The sequence below is a fragment of the Notothenia rossii genome, assembly GCF_949606895.1.
Source record: "Notothenia rossii genome assembly, chromosome: 1".
Classification (NCBI taxonomy): Eukaryota; Metazoa; Chordata; class Actinopteri; order Perciformes; family Nototheniidae; genus Notothenia; species Notothenia rossii.
This window is the reverse complement of record NC_136912.1, coordinates 78,296,479-78,310,607: the sequence shown is the minus strand read 5'-3', so window position 1 is coordinate 78,310,607 and position 14,129 is coordinate 78,296,479. Positions and strand designations below refer to the sequence as shown.

General features: G+C 40.3%; 1 protein-coding gene across 2 annotated transcripts in view; it reads left to right on the top strand.

Annotated features, from left to right (window-relative positions):
- The first annotated feature begins 5,124 nt into the window (after positions 1-5,124).
- Positions 5,125-14,129, top strand: part of nek7 (NIMA-related kinase 7) — a 58,961-nt gene continuing 49,956 nt past the window's right edge. Inside the window, exon 1 of one of the 2 annotated variants that reach the window (XM_079665197.1) lies at positions 5,125-5,448. The gene's annotated coding sequence lies outside the window, so the exon portion shown is untranslated. The remainder of the gene's footprint in view (positions 5,449-14,129) is intronic. The other variant, XM_079665198.1, reaches the window with a different exon arrangement.

The window sequence follows — 14,129 nt, the reverse complement described above, 5'->3', positions numbered from 1 at the left end:
CAGCAAACACTCCCGTCAGGCCAAGAGGAGCTCAGTCGCTGGGGTGCCTCTGCGCTGTGGCAGCAGGGCTGTGTTCCCCGGGTCTGATGGGAGGACGGGGGGCGGGTTGACACCACAGAGCTACAGGAAGCAGGGGCTGGAGCACAAACACAAACAAACACAGCCAGCACTGCTCAGTCCTGGAGCTGCGAGATGAAAACTCTGGACAACGTCATGGCCCTGCGTTGACAAGAATTCCAGGGGTTGGTGCTGGGCTGTCGGTGAATGAAATCCATCTTGTGTGTGTGTGTGTGTGTGTGTGTGTGTGTGTGTGTGTGTGTGTGTGTGTGTGTGTGTGTGTGTGTGTGTGTGTGTGTGTGTGTGTGTGTGTGTGTGCGCTTCAGCCACCGTCGGGATTGATTTACCTTATTCCAGGTATGATTTTTTTTATTTCCAAAAGTATATTAAAGATTGTTGAAACATTTGTAGCAACAGGTTAGACCTGCAGGTTAGAAAGAAAGGAGGGCTCCTCCTCAACCTCTTATCTCCTCCCCCGGTTAAATGACAGCCTCTGTTCACTATGACTGTACAAAAACAATGCTGACAGAGCTGTATGTTTCCTGTCAAACACACAGTCTTTTCATAAAGTTCAGGGGACTCTGAAACAGTATTTGACACTTTAAAATAAAGGAAAACATCTGAAATGCTCCACCATTCAAATCAATTAAATGCGATTGGAATAGCCGTATTAAAATGTACGGACAGAATAAAAATTTACAGACAGATGGTTTGGGAATTAAACATTATTTTCCCACTTTTTAAAATGTATTAACAAGGACACAGTTAATTAAACTTACAAGGGGTTCACATGTTACTCAACGTAACTCAGATGCATGCCAGGGTTGGGTTTCACAAACGTGCTCAAACTGTGACATTTGCAACTGAGGCCTGCCTATTTGGTCAGATCTGACCGATAAAATGTGTTACATGTAAAGGTCAAATGAGAATACCAACGGAAAGGACAAGCACTTAACACTGCTTGTCATCACAACAAAAATTAGGGGAAATCTCTAGTGTCCATTCATTATTTTGACATCAGATATCACCCTGCAACAGCCAAACCAAATCAACAATACAGTCATGTGCTCTGGTTTCCAACATTTTGTAAGAATGAAATACTTCCTATAATATTAAACGCCTTCAATTCACTCTACCTTTTACAACTATATTGTAAAATGAGGAAAGTGTGTCTCTGAAGGCACACACACACATACACACATGGTCAGTCACAGAGACATTACCAGACATTATACACACACAGTGACAGGCGACAGGGTCAAAACAAAGTATGGGATGATCACTGAGGCATAGGCCACACCTGCAGGGTACATGTGGCTCTGATAGTGCTGTTTCTTTTGTCACAGCTTGTGTGTGTGTGTATGTATGTATGTGTGTGTGTGTGTGTGTGTGTGTGTGTGTGTGTGTGTGTGTGTGTGTGTGTGTGTGTGTCTGCCAGTTCCGCCTCAGTTCTCTCCCCTCACTGCTAGGCGCCTATTTAACCTCACCTCACATACCAACCACCCTACTAACACAGATACACACCGGCACGGGGACACATAACAAACACCAGTGCACACAGGCAGATGTCAGAAGGGTGACGATGTGAATGAGACACAGTTAAACTGGTGTGTGTGTGTGTGTGTGTGTGTGTGTGTGTGTGTGTGTGTGTGTGTGTGTGTGTGTGTGTGAGTGTGTGTGTGTGTGTGTGTGTGTGTGTGTGTGTGTGTGTGTGTGTGTGTGTGTGTGTGTGTGTGTGTGTGTGTGTGTGTGTGTGTGTGTGTGTGTGTGTGTGTGTGTGTGTGTGTGTGTGTGTGTGTCAGTACGACTGAGGCCTGCCCCGCTGTTTAATGCAGAGTAGGTGGAGAGATCCTCTGTGCTGGGAAAAACACTGAAATATACACATGTAAGTAGTAGTATACACAACACAAACACACACAAATGTGATTTTAGGCAGAAATCGTATATGTCAGATTTGTCCTTCACATTATCACATGATCTCTCCTGTGCCTCATTTGTGCGGTGCTTTAAACACAACATAAATCCTTTATTTCTTTGTTGTGCTGTTATTCTATATTTACGATATCTGTTATGTGACGGCTCACATCTAGACAACCTTGAAAACGCTGCGATCAAGGCTGATAACTACGGGTTGCAATTGCACTTTGAAGACAAAACAACATTAATTAGCGTTTTAAATGGCAATGCAGGCGTCAGATGCATGCTGCCTCCAAGTTTGCCTGGGTATATGAAAAGAGAGGCAAGATTTTATACATATTTCCATCTGTAATCTCTTTCTCTTTTCCTCTGATAACTGTGCTCTGTGAGGTACATAAACAGGAAGCTCATCTACATGGATACGGCATGTTTCAGAGTGTGACAGGTCATCTTTGTACTGGTAGAGTGTAACCTCTCAGTTCTTGCTAAACCTTCAGGTTGCACGCGGCTCCTCTCCCCTCCATCTGCTGGTCTCTGTGAAGTCTGTGCCGGATCACAGGAGCTTTGACTGCGGCTTCTGTCTCTACCACATTGCAGTCATACTTAACCCCTGAGCCAGATCAACAACACATAGGGAAATAAAAAGAAGACATGAGTGAAAACATCAACATTTTTTTCTTTTAAAGTGTTTAAAATGTGCTTTCAGCCCTTTTTTGAATATTTTGCAATGATAAAATACCCAGGTTGAATTCCCCTGAAATGTGCATGTTGAAGAAAACTAAAAATAAAGTAGTGTGCATGTATTATACTATAGGTCTTTTACATAATATAGTGAATTCATGGTTTTAATGATCAGAAATCAGTTTTTCAAATGAGCTGAAATGAGCAATTTGCTCTGCATTTAAAAAGATATATTTTTGCCAATAGTGCTTTAAAGTATTCTTCCTCATGCTGTTCATTGTCATAAACAAAACATGTGAGTCCCCAAATTCTCATAAATTCAAATTAATTGTCATCAGATCACATTAGTAGGCCGTTTGGTTCCAAAAAAAGGCCTTAATACGTGCACGATTTTGTTCTAACACACAGTTAAATGTCACGTTTACAATATAATGTCTCTATAAATCCAGCGATTCAACCTTCCTCATTTCCCCTGGAGGGAGAACCTTTTCCATTCTGGTTACCTGCAAGCGACACCAGAAAGTTTGAAGGGGAAGAGAGTGAAAAAGATGACAATACTCTATTCATGCTAAAAAAAAATCGCTGTATCAAAAGGAAATCCTCTCTGTTAAATAAACAATATCAGCAAAAAGAACACAAAAAGTTTTCAATTGGTTTAAAGCAGCAGATCAGTGCAGAGAGCCACTTTTAGAACAATGGAAATTCAACACGATTATTAAACAGTTTTTCTACCAAACAGACGTGGAAGCATGCGTGTTGAACTAGAGGATCTCTGGGTGCAGCTCCCCTCGCAGACTGATGCATTACTTTTCATCCATCCATCTAATTATTCCCTTAGAAACCTGAAATTTGAAGATACAAAAGACCGTCCCTATCTGTCACTGAGCGCCATTGATCTTATTGAAAGAAAATGTGGGTGTAGAGGAAACCCAATATAACTCATGCCATTAAATTCCACACAGCATTATTCACATACAGAATTGACAGATTTCTGTGAGACGTTTCTTTTAATCTTCAACTGTTGTTGAAGAAAAAGGGGGAAAAATCCTACACTCCAGGCATCTTTCCCTTTTCCATATTTGCAGTGAGGTTAACAAAAAAGGCTATTGAAGTATAGCAGAAGAAACACAACCCCACCTAACTTGTTGATTATTAACAACGGGGATGGGAAGAAGACAGATGTGTTCCTGTGTATCAGTGGTGTTTGAATTGTCAGTCTGAAATCAGCTATGAAACTTTTATCAAAGCAAAGTAAGCTGATCAATTCCAGATGCTCTCGCTGTCCATGCGAGTCAATCTGCGAAACCATTTTTGTCAATAAATTCTCATGATATTCCCAAGAGCAGCGCATGCGCGTCATGGGATGTGTGGGTATTCTGCATGTGTATAATTATAGAAAGCGAGACTGTGTCGAAGTCTGTGCTTATGACTGTGTTTTTTCAGGAGAATCCACTAAGGCTGTCTCTGTGGTGCATTCACTTACACACATACTTTTACACACTCAACAAATCACCATGTGTATTTTAAACTAATTCAGAATAACCAATGTTTTGTTTTGTTGCGACATAAGAACATGTCAAAGAAGTTGAACGTCATTATGTAGCCTGTATTTAATTAAAGATTTTAACTCACTATATGTATCTATTGGATAAAAGTGTCGAACAAGTGACATAATATTGTTGGTCCCACCTGAAAGCTATTGTTTCTATTTTACAAACCGAACATATGGATAGTCTATAAAAATGTATGCAGTTTAATAGATTAAACTAATTAACATTTTAAGATTAGTTTGAACATATAATTGATATTTCAGCAACATCTGAACAAACATGAAGAGTGTGAGAAGTTGTTCAAAGTAAAGGGAAAAGATGGTAAGTGGACCTTGATAATTTAAAAACACATTAAAATGATCAAAATAATAAAAGAAAACCAGAAAATCTTCACCTTTAACAAGTTGAAGCCATTAGATGTTTTTGTATGAAAAATAAAAAGTAAATGATCCTCATGAATGTTGCTTCTATAGTTAAACTCTTCACATGTATTCTGTGCAAACATCTTCATTTGTAAAGTAGGCCTCAAAACTAAAGCTTTCAGATAAATGTAGTGGATTTAATCGTTTAAAAGGGTTAGGGTTAATCTCAAATGTAGTGAATTGGAAAGGGGCCTGAAACTAAAAGCCTCAAAAAAGGAAGCACAAGTAATACCTCAAAGTTGTATTTGTAATACAATGGTCATAATGTAGGCTACTTTCCAAAGAGTCGTTTTAAAGCTTTCCAGAAGGCTGATATAAACTTTTTTGTTTTCAGATCCAACTGTACTCGCTCTCTTACTATAATCTCCTACTGCTCAATCATTTCCATACACGTTTAATGGCGAAAGCAGGGGAGTTGTGATGGTTTGAGTTGGAGTTCCTCTGTTGAATCTCGCGGTATTTGACAGCTTTCCTCCATTCTTTGACACTTGCCCCTCCCCTCCGCTCCGGGAATGCTGGGTTGTTTACATTACTGGCACACGAGTCAGCACAGTGGTGATGAGAGGGGCCTTACTGATGCACACACTTTCTGAAAACACGTACGCATCTCGACTGTCTCTAACAAGCCCAGGCTCTCTCCGAAAAAAACTTTCCAGCGCTTACCCGACGGTGCCACGCAACAAGAGAGGCCCGCCGAGTCAACTTTTAGGAGCGACCTTGGAAAGAGAAGGGAAAGTCAAAACAAAGACAACCGCCATAACCACCAGGAGAAACTTTCAACGTGAAGAAGGAATAGCTTAGCAACAGACTCCCACTTCCTGGTAAGAACTGAGACACCGTTAGCTGGCACTGAATTTATGAATGTGTACCACTTTGGAAAACTAACACAACACTTATGTAATCCTCATCTATGTTCTGGCTCGGTTGGAGATTAATAGGCTTAAACGGCTCTAAACATGTCACCGTTCCTAGTGCGAAGTCGATGTTGACACTCACTTGAAAAAGTTTCCGCAAAGTTCGCTAGTTAGCCTAGCTTCTTAGCCGACTAGCATGGAGCATTGCTAACTTTCACTACTTTGAAGTTACACAGTTGCCGCTGTCATTTAAAGTTAACAACGACATTATCACGATATAATAACAGTGTTGGAAAGACAATCTTCCGTATAATGAAGTTTACAGCCATACATGTAGTTAAACCTGTTGTGGCAGCATGACGGTAGCAAAATAAAGTAGCCTTTTCTGATGCCATGCTAGAGTTACAATTATGGTACAGTACACGTATACTGTATATAATAACCTCGTACGGCCGTACTTATGGAATAGTTTTACGTGTTATTCTTAAAGGTGAGACTTAATTGATGTGACATTACAGCACATTTCTGTATTTACTCTATTTTTACTGCTGGTATATGACGTCTTTGCAGTGTTGGTATGTTACTGCGTAACTAATGTGTGGTCTAGATATTTCTATATGTTCTGCAGAGGTAGTAAACGTCCTATCTGCAACAGCAAATATCCATTTGTTCCTACAGTATAGGCTTACCTTACTTTGGATAACTTAATTAATATTATAGTAGAACAAAAATAAAAAGTAAACAGAGTGACATGCAGATGAATACAAGTGTCAGGCTGTGCGATCATAGGCCTATAAGGTTGTTGACCACAATTGCTGCACATTTACTTGATATTTTAGGGAAAGTGCCTTTTCAAAGTCATCATGCTAAGTGGAAGCGTTTACACAATGTGGTGCCTTTTCATTTCAGGTTCTCACTTTGTATTTCTTTACCCCTTTCCCTCAAACTATTTTAGGAGTGTGCATTTACGTAGGCACGTAAATGCACACTCCTCTGTTTCTTACTTCTCTCTTCCTACCCGTCTCTCAGACCTATCCTAAGGGAGCAGACACGTTCTGCCTCTTTATCTCCGAGGGTCAAAGATTCATAGGGCCAGGGATTCCTTTGAGAGATATGCGCCGGCCCATGCCTTAAGCCTTGGACTTCTACACAACTGCTCGGCTCTTGATAGATTGAGTGGGGAAGTTCAGGAGAACAACAACAACAACAACAACAACAACAGTGTTAACCTTCCATTTGCCTCTGCATAGTATAACACATCTGTATCCCTCAAACACATCTTCCAACAAACTCATTTGCACAATACAGAAGTCGAGGCCTTCAAGCTTACACATTTTGTAATAAATAAATAAATACATAGCTGATGAAAGTAATATTTAGTTGTGAAAATATGCTTCTGAATTCAACCTTTATTAACTGGTTATATGAGACTTGGTTTGGTAATGGCACCCACCCTGATCTGTGTTTTTCCTGGCTCAGATAAGGCAAAGTTGACTGAGTTGATTTGATCTATGAACTTTGGTTTATTACTTTAAAAGTAAGTTTTGATTGACTTTAAGTGACTTTAATTTGATTGCTTGTCAGTTCACTATTGTGCTTCACCATCACATGGAGTGACTTTATACCTTGTAAAACATGCAGGGCAGTAGTATTCAAGTGGTTGCATTTAGTTGAGGAGGTAACTTTATTTAGTGACTCAGTAATTGCTGGAAGAGAAGCTAACAGTTTGAGGAGGGAATAGGGAAGAGGCCTATGACTGATACATTGTCCAGTTCCCATTTAAAATGATACATTTTACACACTAATATTAAAATGTTCTTTGATGGATGGCATACAGAGTAATGAACAATATATACATTTAGTCATACATTTATTGTGACCCATCTCCGTATGGAAAAAGCCCAACGTGCTGCTTCCAGCTATCTGTTTAACACTGTTTAACACATTAAGAGTTATAGCCTTGCAGACAGTGTTTATTTGAAGTAGAACTACTGGTAGTTGTAAATGGGTGATTTATTTGAATGAAAAATAAATCAAGTATGTTTTGGGAAGAAAGTGTTTTGTGTGTGACTCACTGTTTTTTGTGATAGTCAGAATGGTTATTGGAAAATTGTGAGCACACTGAATCCATCAGCGGCTGTTGGATAATTTTTTAATTGCTCATCTTAATGGTATTATTAATAATGATTTAGAAAAAATATAGTAATAATAATGTTACAGAATTACTAAAATATTCAAGGAAGAATAATAATAAAAAGTAAATAAAAGCCAGGAACAAGTCAAAAAAGCAATTCAAATCAAACTTTACACTCCCAGGCGTAACCGTTTTTCAGGGTCACACACATAGAGTGAAAACTGTTTCTCATGCCATGTTGCTGTCGCTGCTTATCACAGCCAAATATTTCAGGCATCATACTACGACATTTGGCTATGCTGCAGAGAGATGATTCAGACAAGAGTTAGTGGAAACTGACATACCTTGTTGACCCAATTATTACTCACTTCTCTGTTGCCACACTCGATGATCGTCAAAGACAACAGGCTTGAGTCTGCCAGCGTCATCAGGTGATGGAGATGAACACCGGCTGGCTCTGTGAAGTTGACTATCAAGGAATGTGTCATGAACCGGATGATCAGCAAATTGCTGCCAAATGTTTGCATCACTCTGTGTAGAGGGATTTCTGCCAGTATATCCCTCTTTGAATCTGAACTGATGAGAGGTGGATTACTTTTGACAGGCTTTGGCAAAACTTTATTATTTTTGCCTGGATCCATTGTTTGGATTATACAGGGGTAACAAGGGTGGACTTTAAAGTGGTGAGAGCAGTAATTGCTAGTGTTACGGCCTGATTGAAACTGAAAATAAAAGTACACCGGAATAGGAATTATCTTATCAGGACTTAGTTAAGTTATCTTACTTGATTATTGAAAGATTCAATGATGATTTGGCATAATCACATGCGCTAAAATTGGACCTTCTAAAGATATATTATTAACCAGACCTTTCCAATGATTTATACTGGGTTCGTATACATTCATATTAGCATATACATATGTTCCGTCAGTGTAGCTTTAATGGAATCTAACATTTCTGCTACTAAGACGTTTAGAGTGAAAAAGGCCATTCATTGGCGAGGATAAATCTTCTGCAACCCAATTGACCAAATCGCTCTATCCTGTGAGAGCTTCCTGTTTTAGCCCTGGAGCTGGCCCCTCTGCTGGATTAAAGATCAGATGAGACATTTGTCATCTGACCACTTACACAGTCATCTTGCCTTTGGCTTTCATAAAGAACTAAAAATGTTAGCTATGTTTTTCTTTCATTCGCAAAGCATATTTGAAAGAAGATGCTTCCTAAGGCCATTTTTGAGCTACATTAAACACTGTCTTTCGCATGATGTCAAAGACCTTGGCCCTGCATTGTACAGAGAAGATGCTGGCAAAGGTAGCGGATCACTGCTTAGGATATAGGCTCTTTCGGTGTACTTTCTCTGCAATTAGTTCTTGCATTATCAAATAATAAAAGCGAGAAAAAGAAAATACATGCTTGACGCCTTCCCCAGAAGAATTTAGAATCAAGTCTTTCCAACCCGCGTCTCAGTTTGGCTAGAGTTTAGTAAGGTCTTTGGCAATGAGAGTGGGCTGTCTAAGATGCTCCTTACGCTCCCCTCAAACAACCAACCAGTCAATATTTTCCCTATCCATCTCCCTTACATCTTATGAAGGGTCACTGATGTTTCAAGCATTCAAATATCCTTGGAGGATGCCTTGCGGCTCCCTGTGTCATGTGAAAGTTCTCAATTTCTCTCCTGCATTGATGCTTTTCTCAATGGGCCCTGCAGTGCTCTGGGGGGAACAGGCTTCAAAGACATGCAAACACAAAAATTACTGACCTACGACCCTGCTCAAAGTTTATGAAATGCTTTCAGTGCCCTTTGCTCAGCTGGTGCCATGACCACACAATATCAGTGGGTTATTTCGACTACAAAGGGTGCTAGAAAAAGGTGTTATTCATCCTTTATTTTTTATATATTTTTTATCTTGTCTTTGGTTCTGAAATCCTGCTCTAAATGAAACAAATCTATTTGTGTATATATTGGAGTTATGAACCTATTTAATGAATGCATTAATTACCATAAAAGGCATTTTTCCGCAGATAAAAACAGATTAAACAAAGATGAATAATAATTAGCTTGAATACTCCTGCATTTTGAACGTGTACACTGGAAAGGTTAAAACAAGGCCTATTTAAAATAACACTGTTAAGCTTTAAGTGGGTAAACATTTCTGTATTTTTCATGACAGAAATAGCATGCTGTTTGAATGACTTCATGGAACTTACTGAAATAGCTGTGTATGGCATCTGTTAGTTAGTGGTGGTGAACTGGGGCCTTTTTCCTAGTTTTTTTGGTTGTACTTGAATGGGGCTATTTATTTGATAACTAACATTTTTACCAACATAAACAGCCATTTACTGACTTTATGTATTTGACGACTGACTGCTCATGCTTTATACTTTAAATATATAGTTCTTATTATGTATGAACTGTGTATACATTACTGCATGTTGAAGAATAAGCAGTTTTTTTACCATTTAAAAAAAAAAAAAAGCCACCAAGTCCATGGCATATGTGAACTGTGCTCAAAATCTGACTGTCAAGCAGCATCCTCATTTCTATTGGAGATCACTCTCCAATCATCCCCTCTGCCTCTATCTCTTTTGATCTTCCACACGCAGAAATACAAGTCCCTCAGGATACAAATTCACTTTCACAGAAATAATTACAAGATGCTATATGCCACTGTAAACACCACATAAGTGACAGTGACACTATGCATTTGTCATGAGAAGAGACAAAAGCAGCATGAATTTGCACTCATGAACAGAACTTCATATTTTGTTGTGTTGCTTGCTGACTGTGCTATGGGCGTTTGTTCCAACCTCGTCACAAATGAGCGTTAATGTTTCACACAGGATTTGCTGCAGAAGAGAGCACATTTGTATGAGAGCATCTTGTTTTGACAGACGGTCTGTTTTTACCCTCCTCCTATTCAGCGTGAAAAGCCGGAGACATTTCACTGTCTTCTATGCCCTCTTTTTCCTGCTCCGTTTTCTTTCACACTCAGTTTCTTTTTTCCTTGTGACTATGCCAGTTGTTCTTCATTTATCTATATTGGTTTTGCAAAGCTGGATTCTTTATTATTTATTATTATAACTCATTACAGTAATGGGTATACAAGCTGATACAATTTCCTTAAAGTGATCCATCACAGCCGTTGAAATGTATTCAACACTTAACTGTAAAACTGTGAGGCAGGTTTAATGAACAATATTCATTGTTTGTCCACTGGTCGAAAGAGCTTCTAGCAGTTCAAAAAGGTTGAAATGTATCAACTAATAGTTATTATATGTTATGAGGGATGGATCTAAATGCTTCTATTAGTTGAAACCTGCATTAGAACATTACATGTGGGACTAATCGGGTCATCCAAAATGTTTTCAGTAAACTTCCTACATATACTCTACAGTTCCTATTATACTATGTGTCATCATGAATGCTCTGTACAGCTTTCTGCTTTTAGTTCTTAGTCTCTTTTTTTTTACGTTGCCTTGTTGGGTGCCGGGGACATCTTTCTCCCCCTCCTCCCCCCTCTTTGCACTGTTCCCTGACTCACAGCTGTCCTCCACGGTCTCCCTGGTCTCTTGGTTTTTGCCGGGGGGCTTTGAGGTTATGGTCAAGGCCCGGAGGCATGAAGAAGGAAGAGGAGTCATAATGAGAAGCTCCCCTCAACCTGCCCTTGAGCCTCTTTGTCTCGGTCTCTCGCCACTTCCATGCGACCCACCTTACGCTTCACTCTCTTCCTATTACTGCCTCTTGTTTTAGACACTCCTTCATGATTCCTAGCCTGCCCTCTTCCCACTTTAGTTGCCTTATTTGCCTTTCACTGCTCAACCTTTATGACTCTCAATCTGTCCCCCATTCGTGCCTCTGCTCTCCTCTCCTGGGGTCCTCTGTACCCGGGGCCTCCCCTCAGCCTCCTCCTCCTCCCTGCCCAGCCTGGCCCACAGTCAATGGGAGGCAGGCAGCCTGACTCCCTCGGAGCAGCAGGAAGCTGCAGCAGCAGGGGTTAGGCCTGTATGGCGCTGCCGGCTGGTTCTGTCAGAAGTCCTGCCAAGCCAAGGATGAGAGACCTTTGCCAGTGCGGTATTGGGGCACCGAATACAAATATTTTACAGATGTCTGAAGTCAGGAACCAGGAGCCTGCAGCGACTTACTCAGGCCTAGAGCAGAGGTGCAACTTTGTGTGTGCTAATGTATTTGTGTGTAGGTTTTATGAATAAGATAGTATGAATTATTAACTGCATTAACTAAGTATAAATGCAGGTGAAAAGGTTTTAAAGGGACTCAATAAAGTGGTTATTAGGAGTGGGCATTTCAGGAAGTGGGTGTGTGACAGGAGGAGGAAGATAGGCTTGTCTCATTCTGGATTGGCTGGAGGAAGAAGTGATTGATTTGGTTGTGTTTGAAGAGAGAGGGGAGGAGGTTGGGGGGGGGGGAAATGATGTACTGTGAATGCCTGGCTGGGTTCCCAAACAGTTCTGGCTTGACAGTTTAACAGTGAATATTTAACATTGCGCCTCTCCGCGGGGCTTGGCTGTAAACAGCAGTCAGCAAGCAGCAAAGCAGCAAAAGCCTGCGTGACGCTGGGCCGTGGTTGTGAAGCCCACCTAAAAACAACGTACAAGCAGGAAACACATCTTGAAGTTGTGATTTTAGAAAAAGGCAGATGGCATGGGCTGTTGGTGTCACACTGTAAAAAAAAGCCAGGATCGCCTGATGAAAGCAGCTCCCGCTTGCTTTGAACAGCAAGTCTGTCATGGCTGGTGTCTGCTGTGTGGCTCCGGGTCAAACTGTGATACGCAACTCCTGGAATTTTTCGCTTTTTAAGTTTTTCATGTTCAAATCGTCTGAGGGGGAAAAGCAGAGGGGGGGGAAACAGGAAGTTTCATTAATATTAATATTCTAATATGTGAAGGAGGCAGGGAAGACCTATCTGCTTTCAACCCCTGTTGTGGAGCTCTTCTCTCTTTCTGTCTTTGTTGCTCTTTTTCTTCCCTTTGTCTCGCTCTCTGCAATTTCTGTATAAATTACGTTTTACTGTTTATCTATTTATATAACAACACTTAGATTCATATGATCCTTTTGTTTAATAACTATTAAACAACATGTAGGTTTCTGGTCTGAAATATCATCAAACGCATATTTATGGTTTGAGTTGTATCACAAAAAGCTTTTTTTTTAAATGTAAACAATTGTGTGGATCAACTGGCTTTGTTAACTGTAAATTCCCTACTAAAATCAACACTTAACTTATAGCTGAAGCTTGAATTATTTTTCCCTTTGGCCAATGGCAATGGTTCCGTTGGATCTTGCAGTGTTTTGTAATTGTACAGAATGGATGAGACGTAATGGTTGTATGATGGTGACAGCACAGTGGGATGGACAGAGTGCTTAAGACTGTATTAGCTTTGATTAGATGGATATTAATGGTTATGACATTTGATTATTTACTCTTTTTCTAGGTTCTGTTTTCATCTCTGAATGATCATTTGGAAAAGGTCTTTGAACAAGTCGCCTATTCTGTCTGGTCCGTTGTAATACCAGGGGTTCTCATTATGTGCTTAGTCTTTTCTGAATTAATATTCTGTCCGGCAGATATTAACTTCCCAACGGGGTTTTGCTTCCAAACAAACAAACAAACAAACAAACAAACAGTGGGTTTGAAGACGAGGCGGTGACATTTGGATCCAGCTGTGTATTAAGCTCAACTCTGCCCTGATGTCTAAAAACGAGGCTGATTTGTGGAGTTTTACAGATGTTGGATGAATGCAGGGCTGAGGCCGGCCTCTGTGTGAAGGATGGTGGAACAGGTCTGACATCTCTCCTGAACTGAAAAGGGAAATCCCTGCAGGCACAGAGAGGAGAGGAGGGATAAGGGAGGAGGGCGAGACCGGATAGAGGTGCGACCCCTTAGGGGTAACGTTCTTCTCCGATCGTCAGCTCCTTACACTCGCACACACTCTGTCTGTCGGTGTGCCGGGTGATGCACTCATGCAAAGAAGGATGAGCGCCTCAGGATATACCATTTAAAAAAAAACTTCTACTGGGTGCATGTGTGTTTCTGCCGATGCATATGTTCTGCTAACATGCAAGTTTATGTTTTTATATAATCGTTTAAGGTGCTTGGCCTCTTCAGAGAAAAAGTCTAATTCCTCCCATCACTGCCCTGCACAGAACATAGACATTACACATATTTAGTTATTCCAGGAGAAGAAATAAAAGACAAGCAATTTATTTTCAAGTACCCATTCCATAAATAGTGACTGGCTTTGGTCACATTGTTCCTGATTTATTTTCAGTCCTAAGTTCTTCCTCAAAGCTACACCTCCTCTTCAACACAGAGCCATATGTCTAGGAATGAACAATGCACGCCTGCCTGCACCCCCTGTTATTACTTATCACACAGTTTCTTTTTTCAAATCCCACATTTTAAAACCTTGAAGAAAACCTAGCTTGAGCTGTTCATTTGGATTTGCAGCTTTAAAGATTAAACATATGTGGTCAAAGTAAACCAATTAATTTCAA